The 8,487-nt window shown below is 50.6% G+C and overlaps 1 pseudogene; it reads left to right on the plus strand.

The window, feature by feature from the left end:
• The window catches only part of LOC102025325, a 97,487-nt pseudogene extending 90,639 nt beyond the window's left edge, over positions 1-6,848 (plus strand).
• The last annotated feature ends 1,639 nt before the right edge of the window (positions 6,849-8,487 follow it).

Raw genomic sequence — 8,487 nt, forward strand, 5'->3', positions numbered from 1 at the left:
GTTATACACATCACACACAAACACACACACACACACACACACACACACACACCTTTTTAAATTAGGGTTGTATTCACTGAGTCTATAAAACGGTTTGCAATGAATTGACTATTTTAAAATACTGAGTCTCTCAATCCAAGAATAGAATACACGAGTTCATTTATTTTAACATTTTCAATTCTTCTTAATAATGTTTTCTGAGTGTTTTTCAGGTGAACCAATTTTTTAAAGAGCTGTTTATTATGTGGGCGACATTCCAGGCAACATGTGGATACTGTAAAATCATAAAGATGGCCGCCATTGAGCAATGCTCACACAATGAAACTGCTGTGCTGTCCTGCTATTGAAGCGACTTTAAGCCACCTGTGTGCATGCTTGCTTCTTTGCTCACCACACTTATGCCTAGGAAGAATATAGTGAAAGCAGCATAGCATTCCTAGGAAACCGACCACCCAACCCATGTCAGCAGGGTTAGAGGGGGGCAGACAGTGTTTCACTTCACTGTATAAAACTGCAGTTTTCAAAAGTAGTATCTTGAAATCTCTCCCTCTAGAAAAACCTTGTACATATTCATCATAGAATACTTAGAAATTGCCAACAGGTAGAAAAAGTTGGACAAAAACACCTACATTTCTATTATTCAGGGATAACCAACCACTGGTCATGTTTGGCTGCAGCTCCTTCCATCTTGTTTCTCAACATCATTTGTGTTTGCTTATTTTGTTTTTACAAACTTAAAATCATTCTGAGTTTTAGAATTCAGTGTTTAATCTTCCTCCTTTAATATTAAAACAGAAGGCTTCTTTCTGTGATTCCAAACTCTCTGGAAGCAGTGCAGCCAGCAGCTCTGTAAGCTGAGTGGCCGGCCTGCTTACCAGGAGGTGCTTGGGACTTCACGCTGGGGTATGTAGCGTGCAGTGAGTATCTCTGACATTAACTAGCTCTGTCCCAGAAGCAGGTTCCAGAGTCATGGACAGTAGACCAAAGTTTAGGGGATGCTTGGTAGCAGGACGTGGCACTGGTAACTGTGGCTGCATGGGCAGGTGTTTCTTAAGCTGGAACGGTGGCCAGAAGTTGATGTAAATGCTTCAGGCTTATTAACTCAGTCCTCACAACCTTCTCGGCTCGTTTCTATTATTTTCCTTCCTCTATGGATATGCAGCCCGAGACACAGAAAGGCCACATGACTAGGCCAAGGTCACCCTCAGTGAATGCCCCAGTGACGCACTGGGCTCCAGCACCCTCAGGACTCTGTGCCTCCTCTTGTGGCTCCTTGCTCTAGGCCCCTTCCTTCTGTAGTGAGAGGTGGGGGTCCAGCCTGGAGTCCCCAGGACAGGCCCAAACCCTCTGTGTCCAAGGGGGTGGCCAAGGGAAAATCCCACACCTCTCTAACCTTAAGTTTCTTCATCAGTGAAATGGAGAGAGGGTCTCATGAAGATTTAAAAAAAAAAAAGAAGAAGAGGTCATGAAAAGAAAATGCTCTGTGAGCCTGAATGTGCTGCATCTCCCCAGATGGTCTGAGGGCATGAACTCTCGGGGCTGGGGAAGCACGGTGTCTGCCTCCTGGTCACTCAGCGCCAGCTGCTCCGGCACCTAGCCCTACCATCCCTGCCCGGGTTGACTGATTCCCTCAGACCAGCAGACTGAGCCTACTTGGTGTGGTGGGCTGTCCTTGCTGGTGCTCAGAAGGGTGGCTTCTCACCCGCAGCCCCCAGGCTCTGACACCAGCTGTGGCACAGAGGGGCCAGCACTCCAGCAGTAACCATAGCCCGGAGTTTCAAAGAGCCCTCCTGGAATGTTACCTGATTAAGGAACCTAGGGTGGCAGAGCCAGCAGGTTTGGCAGGGGCCAGCAGCAGTGTGGACAAGGGGGAAGGGAAAGACTCTTAGCCTTTTATGTTCCCAGTGGCACAAATGACCCTCATATCTAGAGTGCCCTTGTTTCCCAAGAGCCTGGCTTCACACTGAGGCCTTATTGCTCTGAGACATAAAGGTAAAGCCGCTTGCCCAAGTCACCTGGCAAGAGAGAAGGAGAAGTGGGATTTGTATCCTGGTCCCTGTGGAGGTTGGTGTGGGCCAAAACGTAGTGGACTTGGGGCGCCCAGCCAGGAAGCTCGGGTTCTGCCCTGCTTGTAGATCTCTCCTGTACACAGGAGGCAGTGCAGCCTCAGAGGCTCAAAATGATCCATCCGAAGTCACCCAGAGAGGAAAAGGGTCAAACCCAACCTGCCTGGCCCCATCTGGGCCCTCTCTGTAAAGAAGGGTGGCATTTAGCTGTGGGCATGCAGAGGCGAGGCTGACCATTCACTATGCATCAGCCCCTGTGGTGTAGGAGTCCACTAAGTTTTAGCTACATTTTACAGGTTCAGTAATTGAGGCACAGAAAGGACCTGTAACTCATTCAAGGTCACCCAGCTAGGTTTTGCATTTGGGTTCTTAAGTACCCCACAATCCACTATTCCAATTTTTCTTTAAAAGTCCATGACCTGTAGGGCAGGTTCCGGGAAGTCAGCAGGGAGCAATGGGCCACCACAAAGCCAGGCCAGGGCTGGGCATCAGACTCTGAAATGAATCAGAACAGACCTCAATGAGCAAACTCAAACTTGCAGCCACCAGAGAGGGGATGACAGCATGGACTCTGGGGTCACAGTGGGCCAAGTTGCAACCCTGGTCCTGCTACACTTGGCTGTGTGGCCTTGGATATGTCGTGGTGCCTCTCTGAGGCTCCCAGCATGCAGTGTGGGCTGGAGATGATGATAGCCCTTATCCTGCAGGGGGAGGTGAGAACTAAGGGAAAAGACAAATACAAGGGCCCACAAAACAGCCTTAACCCTTTGTTAACTCTTTTTCTGGTTCATATGTTGTTATGAAGATTAAGTAAAATAGACTCTAAAGGACTGAGTCAAATTTCTTTGCCAGTATGACCACAGGCAAGCTACCTACATTCTTTAGGCTTCTCTTTCCTCATCCTTAAAATGGGCACATAAATTGCCTCCTAGGATTTTCCCAAGATTAGTACATCTTAAGGGCTGTTATGGTTTATGTCTGTGTGTCCCCCCAAAGCCTCATGCGGCCATGGGGCAGGCTTTAAGAGTTTGATTATGGGTGTGAGACCTGCACCCGCCCTGGGGTGGATAGTTTGCATATGTAAGGGAGAGGAAAAGAGTGCTTGAGGCCATTTCCTCCCCCATTCCTCACTGGTGTGTGGTTGTTGCTTTGCTGTGTTCTGCTGCCATGAGCTGTAGCTCTCTGCCATGTGCCACTCTGCCTTGTAATCTGCCAAATATGGACTGAAACCTCCACAAACTACAAGCGAAATAAACCTTTCCTTCCTTAATTTTGGGCATCAGATATTTTGTCCCAGCAACGAGAGAAAAGTAACCAAGACAAGGGCTTAGGAGGCACCTGGCATTTAATAACCGTTAGAAGGGGCCAGGGATATCGCTTAGCGGCACAAGCATCTACCTGGCAAGCACAAGGTCCTGAGTTTGATTCCCAGTTAAAAAAAAATAACCATTAGATACTTCTGTCTTGTAATTATCAGCAACTGCACTGCGCATGCAAGTGCTCTGGCTTCTGGGCTGATTTCACTGCAGCTCTGCCGTAGGCTTCTGCCCCAGGCCCACGACATGTTTCAGGCCTCCATACCCCATCCCTGTGTTGTAAGAAGGTTGAGTTCAGGGCTCCTGATTCCAGCCTCCAGCAAAGCTGACTCTGTGAGGTTTCAGGAAAATGCCAGGCCTTAGCCTTTTCAGACTGCCACCAGGGGACCCATCCAGCTGGCTGTTGTTGACGTGTCTTTAGGCAAAGTCAGGAAGAAATTCAGTTCACTCACCCTTCTTGAGCCCTTAGAGGAGCTCTCTTTGGAAGTGGCTTCAGGACTGGACTAAGCATATGTCTACAAACGAACAGGACAAAGAAAACCATGGCATGAGCCTTCTTTCCCTTTTTGCTTTGGCTGCCAGGTACATTGCATCCCATACAAAATGATTTGCTCATTGAGGGCAGGGAAGCATGAGTGTGGGCAGTGGGCCACATAAATTCAGACCTCTACCCCCCTGGTCATTGCTGTGCCGCTTCAAGCAAGTGGCTTCATCCCTCTGAGCCTGTTTTCTCCTGGGTAAAAAGAGAAAACTAGGAACACTGCAAGCTTTGCCTTCTCCTGGCTGTATGAACTTGGCAGGTCCTTTCTCTTCTGAGCTTGAGTCTCCTGTCCTGCAAAATGGGACTTGTGCCCACGAGCATACTGTCAGACTGTGACAAGCACTCAAAGGGGGCAGCCTAGTGCTCCCTATGTGGTAGGCATTTTGTTTTTGTTTTGTTTTGAGACAGGGTCTTGCTATGTAGTTCAGGCTGGCCCTGAACTCACTGTGTAATGCAGGTTGGCCTCGAACTCCTGGCAATTCTCCCGCCTCAGCCTCCCAAGTGCTGGGATTATAGGAGTGTGCCACCACACCCTGCTGGCATTTTGTAACCAGCAACTGAAAAATGATGCTTTTGCAAGTAAAAATCCAGTGAGTTTAGGAATGAAAGTTTTATAGGCAGGTTTACAAAAGAGCAGAATCTTCCTGTAGTAATTTTACAGCCAAGCTCCATGGTTTATCTCTGGCTTGACTTCTTTGTTCTTAAGGTGTGGGGCAGAGGCTGGGCCCACGCCTGGGAGTTCCAATCATTCCATTCCGTCTCCGCAGTGGCGTCCCTTCCCCAGCTCACTGTGCTCTTTCCACGTGGTGCACCTTGCTGCTGGTCCAGGATATGATCCTGCAAGGGCCCAGCCCAGAGGAGCAGTGCCAGGGAGTCTGCAGGGCCCTCCCAGTGCCCACTGCTTGTGGGGGCTCCCTGGACAACAGTCAAGGGGCACACATACCTAGCAGCCCCTGCAGCCCAAGTACGAGCGCTGTACCAAAGGAAGGTGGCCTAATCTGTGTAGTACTAGGTGTCGTGCGTGTGTGTGTGTGTGTGTGTGTGTGTGTGTGTGTGTGCGCGTTCCCGCGCGCTAAGCCCAGGAGTAGCTGAGACCGGAGGCTAGTGCCCAGGCCCAAATATGCCCCATCCTCTGCCCTGCTCCCCAGGCCCTATGAACCCTTCAGTATTTACTGAGGCTGGTTTTGAGAGCCTCCCTTTCCTCTCCAACCCCTGCGCCCTGGCACCCAGGCAGACTGGCTTCTCTCACTTTGGGGAACTGAGAACGAGGTAGGATGAGAGACAGGCCTGGCTTCAAATCCAGACTCTTCTTAGTAGTGGAAGCACCTGAGGCAAGGGACTGCACCTCTCTGGGGCTCCGTGTCCTTGGCTGGAAATAAGAGTAGTAGAAGCTGCCTCCTGAGGTGTGATGTGAGTGAGCCACCTGAAGGAGGGACAGACTCAGACGACAGTCATGGCCACAGAGACTCATATGCAGCTGATGTGCAGTGCCCCACTGTCCTTCCCTTTGCTTCTTACTCTCATCCCCCGGGCCTGGGTCCCAGGCCCCCTAACATCTGCAGACAGAGGCTCAAACTGTCCCAACTGGTCCTGCTTGGGAACTAGGTTGGTGGAGAAACCAACAGGGCTCATGTCTCAGATGAGCTTAACACCTATGCAACAGACCGGGGAGGACGTTCTGCATTCCCCCTGGCCCTGAAGATGCTCAGGGTGCGGGAACTTCATCTCACAAGCTGCTCTTGTAGCTTGCAGGGCGTGCAAGGGACTCGGCAGATAGCTGCCCTGAAAGGTAAACTTCTGGAGGTGGGTGACACAGGAAGCCCTCCTTAGGAACCACACAGCTTGTGTCTACACCTCCTGTGACAGGGGTCTTCCTCTCTCCCAAGGCCACCCGCCCCGCCTTTGTGGAGCAGCTTTGTTTTCCTTCCCCATTGTAGTACCCAGAGCCAAAGCAACTTCCAAAATGATCTCATCATCGTGTGCTGGAGCAGCAAGCCCCTCCTTTGCTCTAAAGCTATATTTCTGTTTTGTCTGTTCTCTTTATAGCACCTTGATCATACGAGAGTCCGGGCAGGGCTTTGGCGACTACAAGTCATTCCTTCACAAACTTGTCTCTTTCTCTCCCTCCAGGCTCCCTTCCTCTCTCCCTCCCTGTCTTCTTTCTTTCCTTCCTTCTTTTTTGTCTTCTCCTGGGTCAGAGTGGTGCATCACTGCAATTTAACTAAATGTGTATGGAGCAGCCCTGCATGGGCCCTGGGGGCTCAGGGATGAATGAGTCCATACTCAGAGCTTTCCGTGTGGCAGGGCAGAGGTCCACAAGGTAACAGCCTAGGAACAGTGGCACTGCCTTGAGGGTTTAAGTGAGGGACAAGACAAAGTACAGAGGAACCACAGAGAGGTGAGCACACTGCATGTGCCCAAATATAACGCAATCCAGAAAAAGGCTGAGGGCCACCGTCATCCTCCACACGAGAAAACACACAGTGAAGTCAGATAGCATAAACTTTATAAAAGAGGTGGAGATAAAATAATCAGATATCCATTTGTAATACTGATTATCTTAGACATCCATATTTGCAACTGTTTTCCTATAATATACAAATGGAAAGATTGCTTCTGTCCATTTTCAAACTTCAAGAAACTCTTTGATTCAAATTCTCCTCTGTGTGCCTTTGATACTAATGTCCCCATCATGGGAGGGTGGGAGCCTTTTTTTCTCAGAGCATACGGATCTAGAGTCTAAAACACAGCCCTAGAAATCCACGCAGTAGGCCCTCACCAGACTGGTGTCTCCACCACAGGTGCAGCGCATCCCACCAGGATAGCCGGGGCTTCATGGAAGAAGGCGAGTGGTTCTCACCAGCACAACACAGCTCCTCACTGGGTATTCTGAAGGTGACCTTGAAAAGGCCTGAGTGCAACTAACTGCCTCATAACCTTCAGGTTGCTCTCCATTGCTCTGAATAAAATTCCCCAGCCTCTTTCTGTAATGAGACCAACCTCTGTGTGTGCCCAAACTCACCTGGACTGCAAGTGCCTCACTAAATGGACCTTTCCCAACCAGAACTTTGAGGTTAAAAATGAAGTCATTGAGAGGGCACCTGTAATGCAAGAAATTAGTAACTCAAATACAAGGTACCTCCTGCAGACATGTGACCATTCTGGGTGTGATTTCCCGGAGGTGGATGCCTGAACTGACCTTGAAGGATGAAAGTCCTGTGCCACGAGACGCACACTGTAGCAGAGGGCACCAGGGAAACCAAAGCAGGAGGCCTCTGTCTGCTGGAGGCTCTCTCTGTCTGCACAGCTCCAGGCTGGACCCTCCCCTTCCCAACTGGGAGATCTTGGGCACCCCTCCTCCACTCTCTCTGAGCCTCAATCTCCCTATCTGTGAAGTGGAGGTAATAAGTGGAAGGCCGAAGGGATACAAAAGCATAGAAACTTCAGTGAGAAAGAACTGGTCTGGAATTGTGGCTTCTTGAGCAAGTCCTTGGATCTCTTAGACCTCAGTATTTCAATTTGTAAAATGGAGCTCAAGGAGGGCATGGACGAGCAGGCTTCCCCCCACTCAGTGTGGCAGGGCACCCACACAGGACAGGTGCTTGGAAAAGACCTCAGGGGTGAATGAATGAATGAATGAATGCGAAATGCCTCTTACCCCTCTGCCAGGAGCACTCCCCACCCCTTCCCATGGCTTCTTTCCTTTCCATCAGGTGCAGTGTACATGCTCCGATCCAAGATTCTTCCTTAAAGGCCGGGCATGGTGACTCATGATTGTAATCCTAGTATTCAAGAGGCTGAGGCAGGAGGATCACCATGAATTCAAGCCCCACCTAGGCTACATAGTGAACTCAAGGTCAGCCTGAACGACACAGTGAGACCGTCTCAAAAAAAAATCTTGTTTTTTTCTTCCAGGGTTTGATCACTGTTATGTGATCTTAATTGCATGTCATTTCGGTCTCCACTACTCGCATGCCCTTTCTGTGACAGTGGAGACCTTGTCTGTATCTACACGACTCAGCTCAGGGCCTGGCACATAGCATGTGCTCCGTAAACATTTTAATGAAAGGCTGTGTGAATTAATGAATATGGGTGCCCTCCTCCCAGTCTTGGACACCGCCTAGGTTTCTCTTAGGCATGCAGCCTAGAGAGTAGAAAAGTCCCCACCGCTAGGGCACCCTAGCTGGACTGTCTTCAACCCCTACACTGTCCCTGTGACCTGCTTGTGTGCATGTCCCCGCCCCACCTCACTCTGTCGCCCCGCAAGGAACTCCCCAGGAGCTGGGCCATAGTCCATGCTGGCCCGGTTTCTGGAAGAGGCCTTGACACACAGTAGGCTTCTCGAGGTGTGGGCCTGAGTAAAAGGCCAGCAGGCAGACAAGCCTGGCACACAAGGTACCCAGCTGCCGCGCGCGCCTTCCAGGCCCGGGCGCGGGAGTTGAAGGGCGGGAGGCCGAGCCGAACCTCTCCCGCCGCCGGGTGCAAACTTTCAAAAGATGCGGCGGCCGCTGCGGCCCCGCCCCTGCACGGTTGGCGGTGGTGGAGGCGGGGGCGGAGCCGGCGG

The sequence above is a fragment of the Chinchilla lanigera genome, unplaced genomic scaffold (assembly GCF_000276665.1).
Source record: "Chinchilla lanigera isolate Chin_1 unplaced genomic scaffold, ChiLan1.0 scaffold00007, whole genome shotgun sequence".
In the NCBI taxonomy this organism is placed as follows: domain Eukaryota; kingdom Metazoa; phylum Chordata; class Mammalia; order Rodentia; family Chinchillidae; genus Chinchilla; species Chinchilla lanigera.